Source organism: Haemaphysalis longicornis, unplaced genomic scaffold (assembly GCF_048455015.1).
Source record: "Haemaphysalis longicornis isolate Haplotype H1 unplaced genomic scaffold, Haemaphysalis longicornis Haplotype H1 scaffold_2, whole genome shotgun sequence".
Lineage (NCBI taxonomy): Eukaryota > Metazoa > Arthropoda > Arachnida > Ixodida > Ixodidae > Haemaphysalis > Haemaphysalis longicornis.
The window spans coordinates 219,892,150-219,911,109 of NW_027526295.1; the positions used below are offsets into that span (position 1 = coordinate 219,892,150).

Genomic DNA, 18,960 nt, shown 5'->3' on the forward strand with positions numbered 1-18,960 from the left:
GGGGTAATTGTCGAAAGAAGTTATTTTAAAATGGGATTGGGGTGAAAGATTTTAGGAAGTGGGAGCCGGGAACGTTTGCGTTACGATGTAAATGAGGTGAGTGAATGGTCTTCTTTATGGCGATTGCATCGGAATTGCCGGAGTAGTTTAATAAGACAAAACAAATCCGTCGCAGTGGCTCAGTGGCCAAGGCCTTGTGCTGCTGATGTCTAAGGACGCGGGTTCAGACCCGCTCGCGGTGGACGCTTTTCTGATGGAGGCGAAAAGCGAACAACGCCCGCGTGTCGAGATCTCGGCGCACGTTAAAGATTCCCAGGTAGCCAATATTAATCGGGAGACTACACTACGGTGCGGCTTACGGCCCAGATATAGCTTTGGCGCATAAGACCCCCATAATTTAATTAAAATGTTTTTTTTTTATAAAACGAAACAGGCGGCCCGGCTTCGAATTGATTCGAGGGCGAGGGTTGGGGTGGTCTGGAAAGGATCTCAGATGATGCGCGCGTAATCGAGTTATTAACGTACAGGGGTTTTGTAGGAAGTCCGTTTAAGCGAAAAAGGCGGTGATGAGAAATTACTGCGTAAATATCGTGGCATGCGCTTGGAATTGTTAGTGACACAGTGACCACGCAGGTTATTTGCAATATTAACAATGATGTACTTGAATGAAGTCGAGACCATGACGCAATCCCCCCTGGCCGGGAGGTTACATTCGGAGCAAAAAAGAGACGCCGACGCTAAAACGAACCGACGTTTCGTCAGTACGTTTTCGTTGGGACTGGTCGACGTCTCTTTTAAATGCAGACCATTTCTTTAACTCACATGTAGCGTCCGCCGTGCGTCCGCAACAGCTCAGCGCGCAAGAGCGCCCTCTCCCCCACTCCTCCTCTCCCGCATCACGCTACCCTCCTCGCTCTCAACAACAGGTCCGCACCCCTCCCCCTACACTATATAAAAAAAATAATACTTACCGGCGCCTGGTTTCGATCCCACGACCCTGCGGGTGGAACGCAAGGTACATGGTGCTCTACCCACTGCGCCACAAAGCCGACACAGAATGGGAGGCTACGAACGCGCCTTATATCCTTGACTCATTCAAATTACGTCAAGAAGCTTCTGATACAACGCATTCACTACCTGTGGGCGGAACGCGAGGTACATGGTGCTCTTCCCACTGCGCCACAAAACCGACACAGAATGAAAGGCTACGAACGCGCCTTATATCCTTGACTCATTCAAACTACGTCAAGAAGCTGCTGATACAACGCATTCACTACCACCAACTCCCCAAACACTAAACGTTAACGCAATACACCCACCCCCTATGCGACGCATTTACTCGAGTCCCCCTCGCGGGGAGATGGGCCCTTTTTTGTTTCGGCGGCACTTGAATGAATGTAAGTAGGATAAAGATAGGCCATTTGTAGTATACGTACATGCAAGAAATTAGCATGGATTTATCTTTTGTTACCGTTAAGTTGCAAATTTAATAATCCACTTTCCTCTTCAACCGGAGAAGTTGTTAAGATCGTTTTAAAACTTAAAAATGGCAGCCTGTTCAGTACTATTCAAATAAAATACTCAATCGTCTGCGAAAAGCTTGATGGCAATGGAAATGATGTAATCTTAAACATCGTAAATGTAAACAAGCAAGACCATTGGTCCCAGCAACGGCTTTCGGAGTGCGCCAGATGTTACAGCACAGGAAGGTGATAAGTAGTCTTTAGCCTTTTGATTTTGGGCTTGGTTGGAAAGGAAGTCTTTAACCCAAAAGAGCACTCTCGGGCCAGTATTTAATCATAAGCTTCAGGATTAGTGAGTCGTCGGTTTCAGTACCAAAGGCTTCGGCGAAATAAAAAATACAACCAGTGTCAAATACTGCAACAGCGTTAACAAACAGGCCGTGAGCAAAAAAGAGAAGTCGTGTTTTACATTACATCATTCCCAACACCGTGCTGGACATTGTTGAAAAATCAAATATTTTAGAAAACTGTATCGGAAGAGTGTATTATGCGCTCTCAACGTTTGCAGGGAATGCTTGTCAGTGAAATCGGACGGTAGCTTTCTGAGAACAGTGTTAGCTGTTTTTATGAAAAATAGCCACCTTGCCCTGGTTATAATTACGAGGTAACTGTGAACTACCACAAGGCTCGTGAAAGATCTCGGTAAGAAAATGGGATGAGTACCACTTGGCACATATCACCAATTTAGAATTTGTGCCTTCAGAACTCGCCGACGAAGACATTTTCAAGTAGCTCATAATTTTCGAGGAAAAATGGGGCGAGGAACGGGAAAGAATTTTTCAGCTGTTACAATGGCACAAGCAAAATAAGTCGGAAGAATGACGCAAATAAAATAAAAATATTGGGTACAGTTTTTGAAGAGCCAGGGTTATCACCAATAATACTGCCTGAAAAATAAGTGTTAACCTGGTGACCTAATGGAGGAAATGGCAGCCAAAAGGGAGGAAGACTCCGACACCACTTTGCGAGACATCGGCGGTAATGATGATTTGTGAATGTATACGCGACAAATGACCTTCAAGCAATCCATTAAGGAAACGAGACGGAAATAGCTTTGCGTTCGGGGGAAGATGGAGCCAAAAACAATTTGCGAAGGAGAGACGATTTGGGGAAAAGCGAGAATGGAGAACATATCTGCATGACTGACTGGAGCCACGTTTTCACGCAAACCAATTGAGCCGATGCCGGGACGGCGATTTCCTCGAAATAGATCATGCCTCGGATGAACAAAGTGAGCCTTTCGCCAAGGGGAAAGAAACTACTTTCAAGGGACACTGAAGTGAGTTGTAAACATTGTATAAGTATACCTTACTATAGCAAAGTCTAGAATGCTTAAGACGTGTTCCGAGTTGTTTCAGCCCATATACTCGCATTGTAACAAGAAAAATGTGTTTAAAAGGGCAGTTTTTCTCACACTGTCAGTTTATCCCTGCTAATTTTTATCACTGACAATTTTTCCCTCCCATTTCATTGACGTCGGCTTTGACGTCCCCAGTAGCCAGTCTGCTGGGCGAAATTTATCTGCTTTTTTTACCAGGCGTGTTTTAACGGTGAAAGCCATTCTCGTCATCGAAACGCGGCTCTCGAGGCCAGTACTTCTGTATTTTTTGCGTAGAGGAGGTTGGCGCACAGTAGTTGACTTGTAAGAGAGGAAAACTGTTATTTGACTTCGCAGCTGTGCGCGCACCCTCTTGCATGTTTACGGAAATAGCAGGCAGCGATAGAGTGCGCCTGACCTTTAGAAAGCTTGCCGCGACACCAGCGGGCCCACGAGGCCACCACGCACGCGGAACGCGCATGCGTTGTCCTTTAAAGGGACCGTGCAACACGTTCGACAAACGCTTTCACTCTTGCCTTCGCGTCCGGAAGCACCGCGAAAGCTACAGTTATCGCCAGCACGGGGCGGCAGAGCGTGATTTGCTCGTCGCACCAGATACGCCTTCCGTTTCTGCTTTGTACTTGTGGCTTTGTTTTTAAAGTTGCTATCGAAAGGCGCTCATTGCTGCAACTGAAGGAAGACCGGCCAACAGTTGCTACATGGCCTAAATGACGTTATTCGGGCTGCTGAAGAACGTCAAGACCGGCAAAGAGAGAAAAATCTTTTGAGCGAGTTTCCAAGTTATCTGATGGGCATAGAGTAATACTTTTTGGCTGAGGTACTTTGCGACCCCCTAATCTAAGTGCTGGGTGTGCTGGGCGACTACGTTCTGCAAGCATTTAAGATTTCAAAAAAACGTTGAAAAAAATGGTTGCAGGGCCCCTTTAACGCTCCCTCGCTTGAAAAGTGTTCGCGTAGCGATGATTCGTCGTTTCCGCAAAGCAAGAGGAGCGCGGCGTATTCGGCACAGTTGGTTACGTCCGCGGTTCTTTCTGCGTTGCTATTGCAGTCACCGTTTAGTTTCGCGCTAGTCCTTACGGTTTCTCTACAGACCTTTTCTTCCCCGGCCCACAAAACGACCACCTACCTTCTTGTTAATTGATATGCTCATCTTTCTGCAATAACGATATCTAACAGCAGTTTCGTCTGGCGGGCCGGGAGCCTCGTGAGCTTTCATCATTAAATCTCCATCAGAAGCAGTGATATTCTTGTCGCTGCAGGTGTTACGGTCAAATAGGTCCCATAAAACCTCGAAATCAAGCCTTGGTTAGAACGTTCACTGTTTGCCTACACTGACAGCCACCACCAGTTACAGTATATATTTGGGGCTTACTGCTTCACGCGGGCCGATCGTTCGCACCTGACTTTTGTAATATAGGATTACAAAGCAATATTTGTATATTAGTAGCCATTAACCGAGTCATAAAGGCACCTGCGGTAGGACGTTAGGGATATTATTTCCAAACACTGCTTTTCTCTCGTTTCCTAAGGGCGCGGAACCTGGCCTCGTGCACGTTCGTTTAACCGAGATAATGATTAATTGTAGGCTGGTAATAATAAACAACTCTGTACAGATATTTTCCAGTTACCTGAATGCCATTTTCAGTGTCACTATTGTTCTTGCGCCCTTTTTGGTTGCCCATACTGTCATATGCCTTATGGACTCGCTTTCGGTGCGCTGTCAAGTTCAGTTAAGATAACGCATCTCTGTGAGCGAGAAGTTTCACAGCCGTTTAATGATTTCTCAGGTTGAGCTATAACTTAGATCGACATGAGAAGTCTTTGTACGAGTACCCCCTAGCTCCCCGCCTTCAGTACTTTATTTATTTCACGAGCTTGTTACGCCCTCACCCATCTTTCTATGCCTTATACAAGTTTTCCCTTGTCCAATAGTTTCCCTACCGGAGACGCCAATGCTGTCTCTAACGCGTTCGATAAGTCTATGGCACGAAAACACTTCAGGGCGCGTACGTGCAAGTCACTAATCTTGTTAACGGTCCAAGAGTGCCTTGCCAGCACGGTGCGGCAAAAGAAAGAGGGTGGCTCGAGCGCAACTGCGTCCTTGGTATCGCCGAGAGCGTCGTTTGCACACATCGAAGACACCAGCGGTGCGCCATACGGGCGGACCATTTTGTTGACGTCAATCGTCTCCTGGCACGGAGCGAGAAAAACAGCGGAAGGCGAAGAAACGAAGGGGAAAAAAATAATGGGAAGAGTTGGCTGCTCGTGTCGAAACTGCTCCGCGAGGGTGGTCGGGACACCGTCGCACGTTTTGTCTTCCCAGTTTCAAGCGGCCTCAGGTATGCCTCTAACATTTGCCTTCATGACTGCCATCCTGCACTGGCTGGCGCAGCTTTTAGGCGGTCCCCGTTTTGCTCTTCATCCTCCTCATCCAAGGCGCGAAGGCGTCCTCGAAGGGTGCGTCGGCATCCCACGCTAGCCGGAGGTGGCGAAAAAGACCCAAACAATCACGGGCGCGGGAGGAACTCGCGACCTTGCGATTGCCGCGGGCACCCAACCCCGAGGGGTGCCGTTTTAAGCTTCGACGTCATCGTGCAAAAGCAAAAGAGCACGTGGCGTCACAGGAAACCAGCGTGCGTCGCCTCTTCTCGCTTCTGTGTCTCCAAGAAGAACGCTCCGCCATCGGTCGCCGCCGCTTCCTTGGCGAAAGCGAACCCCTCGTCTGGACCTCCTCGCGCTTTCTACCCTGGAGGTTGTTTGCTTAAACGAAAAGTTTCAATGGTGCGGGCCCGTGGCTTCGCACCGGGGTCGCCGCGCGTAAGCAGGGGTGGTGTCGACACACGCGGCGAGCTGTCGTCGCAGAAAACGTGGCAAACGCTTTGTTGACCGGCCTCAGCTCGTCGATAGCGGGCGCCAGTCGCGGGCGCTATTGAACGCGTGTGATACTGCTATTTTGACCATGTCCGATTTTTGTTTCAAGTCCATCTGAATGGACACCACTTATAACCAAACGAGTTATGTTCCCCGCATATGCAAGGCAGTAGACGCTGAGCGGGACAGCAGATTGATTCTTTCCCCAGAGAAAGAAAAAAAGGAAAGGAAGGAACAAGCAACGTGTCTGGTAATTTTTCCTCATCGTTCAAATGCGTCCGACTTTCTCGGTCCTGGAAACAGTCGCAGAGAATGCCCAGATGTCACCGAGAATCTCCGAGGAGCTGAAGCATGTCGTGAGTGGCCCCTTTGTCGTTCTGGTCTAATCGGGCCGCTGTCTGGCGCGTCAGCCGGTCTTCTGGGAAATGACAGCACTCTTTTCTCCAGGCGGGGCGTCCGGGCACCATGTGCCAACACTGGCCCCGTCCAGCTCTGTTTCGAAATTTTGAATCGCCTTATCAATGGTTGCAAAGATGTTGCAAAATACCGTTGACGTGTGCAGGTGCCGCAGCATTTGCACACTGTTCGAGGTCTGGCTTAAAGCTGTTCAAAGCGCTTTCAAAGCATCTCGAGAGAGAGAGAGAGAGAGAGAGAGAGAGAGAGAGAGAGAGAGAGAGAGAGAGAGAGAGGATAAAGAGAAGGATATAGATATTTTTTATAAGCTTGAAAGCCTCCTTTTTATAAGCGTCCACTTCGTCGAGCGGCCGTAGGGAGGGAAACCAGAAAAGTTAGGAAATCGATCTGTTGCTCGAACGTTCTTTGCCCGGGCCACCTGGTCCTTTAGTCTGAAGCTGGTCGAAGCGCCCAACAGCGTGGTGCTCAGACCCTTCACAAAATTACAGCTGCCCTTTCACCGGAGCAGATGTTATTTTTTTTGGTTTGTTACAGGCGTTCTCATCATCTATAGTTGTAAAAAGGGCTGCTGTATTCTAGGGGTTTGAATAGCGCCTTTAAGTGTTAACGTTCTCGTCAAAATACATTGTCGAGCAGGGGTTAAGTTTGCAGCCCTTCTTGCTGTTGTTATGCAAAGATGTAGGTGGACAGATATAGGATATCATTCAGCTTTATTAAGTGAACGGGTTATCAGACAATAGCTAAATAATTTGCGTATGTGTTGCGAGCTACCATGAACTTTTATAAAATACAGGCCTAAAAAAGAAAGAATAAGAAGTACAAAAAAGCAAGAAAATCCTTGATAAACAGCTAATTCATGCAAATCTGCCAAGATCGAGGGGTAATCAAAATTAACATGAACTTAATTGAACTTACGTAAGGATTTGTATTCAATATGAACTTAAGTAAGGATTTGTAATCATTCGAAATATAGTCTGCTGTAGAATTGAAGTGATACACATGACGAACAACTACGAAAGAAAAAGTTCGCTGCGGTAATCGGCGGCCTGCGTGTTTAATCAAATTTTAATAAAATGGGCTTAATATGAAACTACGCTATGTAACGTTTGAGCATCATAATCGTCACCATCATGAGTTCCTGGGAGGATTACCAGTATGGTTGGACAAGTATAGTTTACCCTTAGTGGTTTCTGGTGGTGTTATTTCTACCAGACCAGACAGAACTCCATACCATGTTGTGTGTGAGAGAGAGAACGATCTTTAATGATGTCTGGTGATGTTACTCGGGCTAAAACGCCTAACTTGCTACGTTAGTTGATGACGTGATGAAGATGATGGCGATGAAGTTGAAGAACTTGAGGCGCACAGAGACGCTGAGTTATTTACAGAGACTGTTCTAGACCTGTGTGTTGCAGGTACTCTATCAGAGCTTTTCTAGCCCGTAAAGCACGTTTGGGACATGCCCCTGTCATAAAACGTCCTTTAGTTGAATGCCCACGGAAAGCGGAAATCTCAAAGGCACTGCGAGGGACACTCTTTGCGCATTAAATCGAGCACGTTCACAGAGCAGGTGCTGGAGGGTTTCTCGCACATCGCAGTGTGGACAAAGTGGCGACGTAGTTCATTTCATCTTAAAGAGGAAGTTGCGCGTGTATGCGACCTTCGACCGCATGCGATCTAGAATTGCTTCTACCCGCTTGGAGAGTCGTGGTGGCATTTTGAAATTGCTGTTTGGATCAATGGATGTTAGCGGCACGTAATGACGTGATACGTCATACCGAATTGCTCGCTGCATGTTTCATACCACGCTAGATGCAAGGGCCGATGCATCTTTCCTGGAGAACGGTATGGATATTGCCGATGCACGATGATTATGCGCAATGGATGCAGCAATGTCCGCCTTAACATTGCCAGTTATCACTCAATCGGCCGGAATCCACTGTACTGCTATGAGATTGGGGCGCCTGTAGAGCTTGGAGATGTAGGGCGGGTATGTCAAACAAGCTGGTCTATTGGAAATGACGCTAGAAGTTGAGAGAGAGAGAAAGAGAGAAAACTTCAATGAATACTGAAGAGGCTAGAAGTTGAAGTGCATCACTGGAGTCTGTGAAGATAGCCAACTCTCGTGTGGGCTGCTTGATTATGTGAGCGAAATCCACCATCAGAGTTGCAGGTTCTGTAGCCGTAGTTGATGTTTTGTGACTGAGCATAGTACTAACGGTGGTGCGTTTTTGCGGTATCGAGGCCCCGATAGTGGACGATGTGTATGACGCCGACCCATCAAAGTACACATGAGTGTGGTCTTTGTATTATCGTGAAATATAGTCCAGAGCGAAGAACATTAGGGCGGGAGGAGGAACATGCTCCTTCCTCGTGATGCCGAGGATAGTAGTCGTGACTGGTATGGGAAGGAACATCCAGGGCGGGTGCTCAGGAGGAGCAGGCTGTTGATAGACCTTCGGCCGAAATTCACGCACTTCTTTGGCCCAGGTTTTCGCTATAGGATGGCCCCGTTGTCGCGCGACAATCCGTACACGCACATGAAGCTATTCCTGCGTGCCTAGAGCGAGTGGTGAGAGCGGCCTGCATTCTGTCAGCGTTCCGATGGTAGAGAGTGTCTTTGGACCGCCAATTGCAGTTGCAGACCCGCAGGATATCTATATATATATGTATATATATATATATATATATATATATATATATATATATATATATATATATATATATATATATATATATATATATATATATATATATATATATATATATATATATATATATATATATATAAGGTTAGTAGAGACAGAGACAAACGAGAAAGACTTAGAATATAGAAATAAGTTTACTGACGTTTCAGGGAGAGGACTCCCTTTCTTCAGAGTATTCTGAAGAAAGGGAGTCCTCTCTCTGAAACGTCAGTAAACTTATTTCTATTTTCTACGTCTTTCTCGTTTGTCTCTGTCTCTACTAACCTTATTTTTTTCGCGCTCTGTGTGAGTTTTTATCTTTTCAGACTATATATATATATATATATATATATATATATATATATATATACATAAAGAAATGCCGGCAGTCTACAACGCGAAAGAAGGCATAGGGGAATGGTTAGACTATTTTTTTTACCGTTAGTGACGTTACATTATTATTTTTTATTAATTACGTGAGAAAGAAAGAAAAACACGCGCCCAGAGTGGGGACCGAACCCACGCCTTTCGGTCCGTGGGTTCGGTCGTTGGTTCGAAAGGCGTGGGTTCGGTCCCCACTCTGGGCGCGTGCTTTAATTTCTGTCTTTCTCACGTAATTAATAAAAAATAATAATGTAACGTCACTAACGATAAAAAAAGTCTAACCATTCCCCTATGCCTTCTTTGGCGTTGTAGACTGCCGGCATTTCTTTCTGTATTTCCTATTTCCTAACGATATATATATATATATATATATATATATATATATAGATATATATATATATATATATAGTAAGGAAATGAGGGGCTCGTTGAGGAAATGCAGAAAGATAGGTCAGCAGTCTACAACGCCAAAGGAGGCATAGGGGTGTGGTTAGGCTTTTTTTCTTTTTTATTACGGTTAATGAACTAAACATTTTTTTTAATATACAGAAGAAAGAAAGAAAAACACGCGCCTATAGTGGGGACCGAACCCACGCCTTTCGATTACATGTCGAATGCCTTACCAATTCGGCTATCTGGGCGACTGTGTTCTCCTTCGCTTTCTGGGCTATTTATATTTACTAGAAGTGTATCTGACACTTGAGGGTGGTAGCCAGCGCCACTCTGACTATACGGGGAGAAGGGGACCTTCTTTTCAACCCCCGGGGCGTGACTCCAACGTCTACAGCCTGTCATGAGCGGGTAACTGGCGGGAAGCCCTCTTATGCTACCTAGGCATCAAGGCTGCCAGAACCGAGACCCTCGCTAGGCTTTCGCAGAATAATATACTAAGGAAATGAGGGGCTCGTTGAGGAAATGCAGAAAGATAGGTCAGCAGTCTACAACGCCAAAGGAGGCATAGGGGTGTGGTTAGGCCTTTTTTCTTTTTTATTACGGTTAATGAACTAAACATTTTTTTTAATACACAGAAGAAAGAAAGAAAAACACGCGCCCATAGTGGGGACCGAACCCACGCCTTTCGATTACATGTCGAATGCCTTACCAATTCGGCTATCTGGGCGACTGTGTTCTCCTTCGCTTTCTGGGCTATTTATATTTACTAGAAGTGTATCTGACACTTGAGGGTGGTAGCCAGCGCCACTCTGACTATACGGGGAGAAGGGGACCTTCTTTTCAACCCCCGGGGCGTGACTCCAACGTCTACAGCCTGTCATGAGAGGGTAACTGGCGGGAAGCCCTCTTATGCTACCTAGGCATCAAGGCTGCCAGAACCGAGACCCTCGCTAGGCTTTCGCAGAATAATATAGTAAGGAAATGAGGGGCTCGTTGAGGAAATGCAGAAAGATAGGTCAGCAGTCTACAACGCCAAAGGAGGCATAGGGGTGTGGTTAGGCTTTTTTTCTTTTTTATTACGGTTAATGAACTAAACATTATTTTTTAATATACAGAAGAAAGAAAAACACGCGCCCAGAGTGGGGACCGAACCCACGCCTTTCGATTACATGTCGAATGCCTTACCAATTCGGCTATCTGGGCGACTGTGTTCTCCTTCGCTTTCTGGGCTATTTATATTTACTAGAAGTGTATCTGACACTTGAGGGTGGTAGCCAGCGCCACTCTGACTACACGGGGAGAAGGGGACCTTCTTTTCAACCCCCGGGGCGTGACTCCAACGTCTACAGCCTGTCATGAGCGGGTAACTGGCGGGAAGCCCTCTTATGCTACCTAGGCATCAAGGCTGCCAGAACCGAGACCCTCGCTAGGCTTTCGCAGAAGAATATAGTAAGGAAATGAGGGGCTCGTTGAGGAAATGCAGAAAGATAGGTCAGCAGTCTACAACGCCAAAGGAGGCATAGGGGTGTGGTTAGGCTTTTTTTCTTTTTTATTACGGTTAATGAACTAAACATTTTTTTTAATATACAGAAGAAAGAAAGAAAAACACGCGCCCAAAGTGGGGACCGAACCCACGCCTTTCGATTACATGTCGAATGCCTTACCAATTCGGCTATCTGGGCGACTGTGTTCTCCTTCGCTTTCTGGGCTATTTATATTTACTAGAAGTGTATCTGACACTTGAGGGTGGTAGCCAGCGCCACTTTGACTACACGGGGAGAAGGGGACCTTCTTTTCAACCCCCGGGGCGTGACTCCAACGTCTACAGCCTGTCATGAGCGGGTAACTGGCGGGAAGCCCTCTTATGCTACCTAGGCATCAAGGCTGCCAGAACCGAGACCCTCGCTAGGCTTTCGCAGAATAATATAGTAAGGAAATGAGGGGCTCGTTGAGGAAATGCAGAAAGATAGGTCAGCAGTCTACAACGCCAAAGGAGGCATAGGGGTGTGGTTAGGCTTTTTTTCTTTTTTATTACGGTTAATGAACTAAACATTTTTTTTAATATACAGAAGAAAGAAAGAAAAACACGCGCCCAAAGTGGGGACCGAACCCACGCCTTTCGATTACATGTCGAATGCCTTACCAATTCGGCTATCTGGGCGACTGTGTTCTCCTTCGCTTTCTGGGCTATTTATATTTACTAGAAGTGTATCTGACACTTGAGGGTGGTAGCCAGCGCCACTCTGACTACACGGGGAGAAGGGGACCTTCTTTTCAACCCCCGGGGCGTGACTCCAACGTCTACAGCCTGTCATGAGCGGGTAACTGGCGGGAAGCCCTCTTATGCTACCTAGGCATCAAGGCTGCCAGAACCGAGACCCTCGCTAGGCTTTCGCAGAATAATATAGTAAGGAAATGAGGGGCTCGTTGAGGAAATGCAGAAAGATAGGTCAGCAGTCTACAACGCCAAAGGAGGCATAGGGGTGTGGCTAGGCTTTTTTTTCTTTTTTATTACGGTTAATGAACTAAATATTTTTTTAATATACAGAAGAAAGAAAGAAATATAGAAAGAAAGAAAAAGAAAGAAATATAGAGAAGAAAAAAAGCCTAACCACACCCCTATGCCTCCTTTGGTGTTGTAGACTGCTGACCTATCTTTCTGCATTTCCTCAACGAGCCCCTCATTTCCTTACTATATTATTCTGCGAAAGCCTAGCGAGGGTCTCGGTTCTGGCAGCCTTGATGCCTACGTAGCATAAGAGGGCTTCCCGCCAGTTACCCGCTCATGACAGGCTGTAGACGTTGGAGTCACGCCCCGGGGGTTGAAAAGAAGGTCCCCTTCTCCCCGTGTAGTCAGAGTGGCGCTGGTTACCACCCTCAAGTGTCAGATACACTTCTAGTAAATATAAATAGCCCAGAAAGCGAAGGAGAACACAGTCGCCCAGATAGCCGAATTGGTAAGGCATTCGACATGTAATCGAAAGGCGTGGGTTCGGTCCCCACTCTGGGCGCGTGTTTTTCTTTCTTCTGTATATTAAAAAATAATGTTTAGTTCATTAACCGTAATAAAAAAGAAAAAAAGCCTAACCACACCCCTATGCCTCCTTTGGCGTTGTAGACTGCTGACCTATCTTTCTGCATTTCCTCAACGAGCCCCTCATTTCCTTACTATATTATTCTGCGAAAGCCTAGCGAGGGTCTCGGTTCTGGCAGCCTTGATGCCTAGGTAGCATAAGAGGGCTTCCCGCCAGTTACCCGCTCATGACAGGCTGTAGACGTTGGAGTCACGCCCCGGGGGTTGAAAAGAAGGTCCCGTTCTCCCCGTGTAGTCAGAGTGGCGCTGGCTACCACCCTCAAGTGTCAGATACACTTCTAGTAAATATAAATAGCCCAGAAAGCGAAGGAGAACACAGTCGCCCAGATAGCCGAATTGGTAAGGCATTCGACATGTAATCGAAAGGCGTGGGTTCGGTCCCAACTCTGGGCGCGTGTTTTTCTTTCTTTCTTCTGTATATAAAAAAAATGTTTAGTTCATTAACCGTAATAAAAAAGAAAAAAAGCCTAACCACACCCCTATGCCTCCTTTGGCGTTGTAGACTGCTGACCTATCTTTCTCTCTCTCTCTCTCTCTCTATATATATATATATATATATATATATATATATATATATATTATACTGGTGGGGGTACTTTTACAAGAATGACCAATTGAAGTGACACGTCTGCAATTTCGGCGAACGACGAATCTCATCGTATGGTATAACTATAGAAATGCATGTGGAAAGGGACAACACAACACCCAAGGCGTGCATGCCGTTTTGCATTGCGCAATGTACCTGCACAGATACCATTTCTCACTCAAATTGAATGCTCGGCATCGTCATTCGCCGTCTTTGCACCCCAGGCCACTTCAATAGGTCATTCTGGAGTGTTGTGGGGAAGGCGCCCTACGGGGACTTATTAAAGTGTAGGTGCGAAGGCCGAAGACAAGCGTTACAGCCAGGTGTGAATACGGCGCTTACCCGAAGCAAGAGAACTTGGCAGATGGGTTACGTATATTCAGTATATATGCATAGACGGTAACATGGCCTACGAATTAAAACGACAGAGCGCTCTAAAGCGAAATCGGATCCATCGAATATATTGAGTCGTCATATATGTGTAGTTACGGTGGGCATTTTTTCCCATCGCACAACTAGTCATCATTATTTGTTATTAGAAAAAAAAATGGTTTATTCGTTTTTTATCGGTAACGTGGCAATGACAAAGTTGTAGTTCACCTGAAATAAACCATGTCATCATTTCCGTCGCTATACGATTTGCGTGGTTGTTTCTGAAAATCAAAACAACAAAATCAGGTGGCGAAACGTGTGAACTAACGACATTTGAGCAAAATTGTTAAGAAATATGGTTTTGCATATGTGAGACGTTCTCAATTTCTTACATTATTGACGTAACGTTTCGCCCGATATTTTGTCGCTTCGAAATACGGGCATTGTACATAAGATCCTGTTTTAACAGTCATTAGTGTAGCGTATCGATTTTCCCGTCCAGCCGTTGAGGTCGCTGACCAGTTAGCGTTGAGGCCGTCAGCCGATCAAGGTTGAAGGCTTCGAAGTCTTGAGGCAAAAACCCACACGCACCCGAGCGCACACGACACGCGACAGCAGGTCGTTGGTCGACGTCACGCAGGACGCGGCACCGCACGCGAAAGTCGAATAATTACCGTAACAGCGTTTTACGTTAATAGATGCCGGCTCGTGCGCTGCTACTGAAGAGCTTCCAAGCGAGCTTTGACCCGAAGGCACTGCTGGGCTCCTTTCATGCTTTTTGCTGGTCGCAGTGTACACACCCGCAGCTCAAAGATCGACAAGCGTGGCGCCGTCCGGTAGGACGTGATATAAAAGCGGGGAATGACGGCGGATCCGTTGCAACTAACATTACACGCACATCCTAAAGAGATCCTGTAACGCCTTCGATAAGCGCTTTCACTCTTTCCTTCGCGTCTGGAACCACTGCGAAAGCTACAGCTATATCGCCAGCACGCAGCGGCACTGTACGATTTGCTCGTCGCACCAGATACGCCTTCCATTTCTGCTTTGTTTTTGTGGCTTAATTTTTAAAGTTGCTATTGAAAAGCCTTCATTGCTGCAACTGAAGGAAAACCGGCCAACAGCCGCTACATGGCCTCAGTGACGTAATTCGGGCCGTCGAAGTGCGTCAGGACCGGGAAAGAGAGAAAAATCTTTTGAGCGAGTTTACAAGTTATCTGATGGGCATAGTAGTAATTTTTGGCTGAGGTACTTTGCGACCTCCTATAGATCTAAGTACTGGGTGTGTTGGGTGACTACGTTCTGAAAGCATTCAAGATCATTTTGCTTGTCACCTTGCTTAGTCAATCGACTCATTCTACACGCGAAGCCTTCCCTACTGCATTGATAAGGGAATGCAGCAGTGCATCTGACAAAGCCAGGGGGCAGACGTTGGGTTTTAACTGTGGTTGGCCCGTTATCACGTGTATTTTTAAAAATAGCTCTTGTTTTTCGTGGGCTTTTGTTTTGCAAATACAAAAACGCGTCGACTGAATCATATGCCATAAACCCTAGAGCGATCAGGCGATCCACGTGGTCACACACGAGAGCACACCGGAAAACTACCTTCGGTGACTCCTGATAGCGAGTGTCGTTGCTTACCTTGTTTACCGCATCCTCCTGTCCGCCCAATGGCGCAACTCATTAGGTATAAACATCCTCAGAAAAAGGTAACGCCCGAAACGTCTCGCCCCTCCTGGAAATCTAGCCCCGCTACCACACTTATTTCCCACAAGTGGAGCATACATTCCTGGAATGGGCCGTAAAGAGCCCACCTCATGTCTTCCTCCCTTCCCCGCGATGTCCCCATTGTCACACATTTACTCTAGTTGAACCTGCATTAGGTTGCCCGTACATGTCTCACATTTGAAATACACACACATTTCAGAACATCCCTCCCCCTCCCGCAGTCTCGATTCTGCCCTCAGACACATCTAGACAACTTTATTAAAGACTGGCAATAGTGGGAAACTGCAGTCGTCAGCCCCAACTTAACGCCTCAACTATCCCTGGAGACACGAAAAAATGGCTCCAGCCCATGGCACAGAAAATCCTCTGAAGTAGCAGCCCTTAATCTGGCACGAAAGGGCAAGCCACCATTGCGAACCCGATTCGCTGATCGTCGACGTCCAAAAATTTTCGAGCAAGATAAAATATTGTGTCTCTCTCTCTCTTTGCTCTGCCCGATTAGACTTCCACAGGCTCCATCAGAAATCAGTTTGTTCACTTAATATTGGCGTGACACGTTCGGTTGAACCTTTACCTGTCTTGGGTCCTATTTGTAGTGGATCACCCTCAATTAGGCGGTGCTTTGTCTGAAGTCTAACAATATTCGTTCGTGTCTTCATTCGTTACTGGGGCTACCCTTTATCCCGAAGAGGTCATTGACAGTGAAGTGCGGGCATCAGGAATGACCCCACATTACCACTATAGACTATACTACTCGGTACTCCCCATACCTTTAATTGAAAATTTATGGCTACTACTGTGATGATTCCTAACACCAGTGACGAACTCCGAAGAGCATATCATGCTACCCAAATTGAACGACGATTGGACACCCCCTACCATATTATGTGGGGCTGCGACGAGAACCTCCCCCCCCCCTCCCCCCCCCTCCCCCCCCCCTTCCCTGACCGGCCCCTCCCCTGAGCATTGGGAGAAAGCACTGTCCACCTCGGAACCTGACGACCAGCTTTGGCTGTGGCAGGGAGCCCAAGAAGCCGGGTGGTCTCAAGGGGTCCTAGAATAAGCACGGTCCCCAAGGCCGACTGCTCCATAGGGACGTTTGTTCCTCCTCTTCCTTCTCAAGCTAACAACAACTTACTGCTATCCTTGGAACAGCGCACAAAAAGATACGGACGAGACGTAAACGGGGCACAACGCAGGTTAACAACAGACTCTTATTGCTGCAATGTACTCCGTCGCCTTGGGTACCAATTTCTCGGCACCTACAACCTCCATCTCCATCATCCCAATCGTCAAGAGCCTGCACCCCGTTTACAATAAAGATTGCCGACAAGCCCTTATCCGAGCGCTTCGCGAGGTGCTTCAAGTTAACCCTCAGTGAAATCCGCCACGTTGACGCAGACCAAGTATCACGCCACACCAGGCTTCGCGGTTTCCATTTTACCACCAAGGAAGCGAACTGACCTCTGCATTTTTCACAACCAAAGCATCCACAACTGCAGAAGTAATCGCCCGCGCAGCCTATACTCCGGATAAGCTGAACAGTCAAGCTGGTTGCGAACGTTAAAAAGACAGGCTTGGCGTTGGAAAACTCCGAAGTTTTGTTAAACAAGGGGAAGGTCCAGAAACGCTTCCGCGTAACGCAGTGGCCATGGGCTACAAATTTTAAAGTAGATACGGGGGATGCTTTGAGTTTTCTAGGAATGTGAAGACAAGATCGTTGTTTTACCTTCTGGTGATCTCCCAAGGTGATAGAGTGGATACCCAGAGATAACATTAGAAGAAGGGGAAGGCCAATTACCCGATGGAGGGACGAAATAACAAATTTCTGAGGCAAATAATGGGCTTGAGTGGCGCGGGACAGAAGTGGTTGGAGGTCAACGGGAGAGGCGTTCGTCCTGCAGTGGACCTAGTGAGCTGTTGAGGATGACGACTTTGATGATCTGCTGTTGAACTTTTTGATTTATGCGACCGCGCCTATCCCCACTTGACCAGCCCCCGGACAGCAAGCACTCTTCAAAGCTCGTTCGGCTTGCTCGTCATCCCCAGGCGCCTCCTATTCACCCCCGTCGGCACCTTTACCTGTCAAAGCGGCTCATATTGCACGTGTGGCAGGAGCCTACCCTTCCCCGGCGCTGGTGTTTCCCTTTCCCAGCACGCGCTCTGATTTTCTGTGCGATTCTGTGTGCCCTCAACGATTTTATGTACATCACACATTCGAGGAAAAGTTAAAGGGGTCATGCAGACGAAACACAAGTTTGTTTTATTCGAAAGATTTGGTGTTTTATAGTGCCCTCAGCGCTTGTCCGACAGCAAACGGTGCTTTATGCTCTGAGAAATGAATCAATTCAGGTTAAAATTCTGATTATCCCGCCACATAGTGTGTTTCGTGACGTCGCTTGCGATGACATAACGAGCAAGTCTTAAGCCAACGTTTGAGCGCCGTTAGGCTCTGCTGTCTACTGCGACACGGCCGGCCTAGAGCGGCGGCGCGCGCGCGTTTACTGCGGAGCCTAGTTTACCGTCAGTCCTCCTAGATGACGCCACCATACTGCTCGGCACCGCTGTTAGCCTCTGCTTTGTTTTTGACTCTGTTTGCCCCTGGCTTGTTTTTGTTATGGTAGGTAGTAATCGTTTTGTGAAACATGGGGTATGCTCGACAAACAGGGTCACGTAAGACAATGTCGCCTACGCCAATTAACCTGCGTCGTCAGACAACCCCACAGCGCCATACTGCTGAGCAGCTATAACAAGCACATAGCGCGCAGTACCAACAACAGTACCCTCTGGCACTTCTATGTTTACGTGTACTTTCGTAATTTCCATGTTTACCCCACCATTCTTACTGCTATGAAACTAATATGCTTATATATTTAACCGAAAATATCTCGTTTTCCAAGCTTATAAGCCCTGCCTAACTTGCGTTTCCTTTTGCCGGCCTCAGCCAATTGCACAGCTAGGCAAATGACTTCATAGGTTCTCTTGCGGGAAATGAGCTAATGAGTCGCATGCCATTCCTTTTTTTTTCTTTATTGTATAGCTTATTTGAACGAAGTTTACATTGAAAGTGAGGCGAATATGATTGTAACGAGGCGATCTTTTGAATGAACAAAACTTGTGCTTTGTCTACATGGCCCCTTTAATAAGGCTTTCGCCTTAAAAAGCGCCCTCGATAGCTGAAAATGCGGAGCTATGGCTCTTTTTTCGCCTGTAATTGAATGACATCAGTACTGAAGTCCGTGATTGTATGCTACAAAAGGAAGCAATTCTGTGCATTCGGTTTTCAGTCATGCTGTTTGGGGGATTTTTATTTTTTAAAACGACGCCCAAGCAGCATATTAGAAAACATTTAACACTTGGAAATGTTCTCTCGGTAGACGGAACTCCTGATAAGGGAAGAAGATATGCCCTGTACCTCAAGTTCCGTTTATCGAGTATCCACTGTGCCCATTTGTGCAAAGCCAGCTTTTGCTGGCATTAGTAAAATTGATATACCGCATTTTCGCGATTCTTAGAGCCCCCCCCCCCTCCCCCTGATTCTAAGCACCTTCCCCTACTTTCGGGAAGAA

The 18,960-nt window shown here is 46.8% G+C and overlaps 1 protein-coding gene across 2 annotated transcripts in view; it reads left to right on the forward strand.

Moving 5' to 3' along the window:
* Tn (tripartite motif containing protein thin) overlaps nt 1-18,960 on the forward strand; it is a 159,041-nt gene that overhangs the window by 96,102 nt on the left and 43,979 nt on the right. Inside the window, exon 1 of one of the 2 annotated variants that reach the window (XM_077699415.1) lies at nt 5,803-6,089. The exons of the other annotated variant lie outside the window; for it this stretch is intronic. The gene's annotated coding sequence lies outside the window, so the exon portion shown is untranslated. Of the gene's footprint in view, nt 1-5,802; nt 6,090-18,960 lie in introns of those variants that run through there. 2 annotated transcript variants of the gene reach the window in all.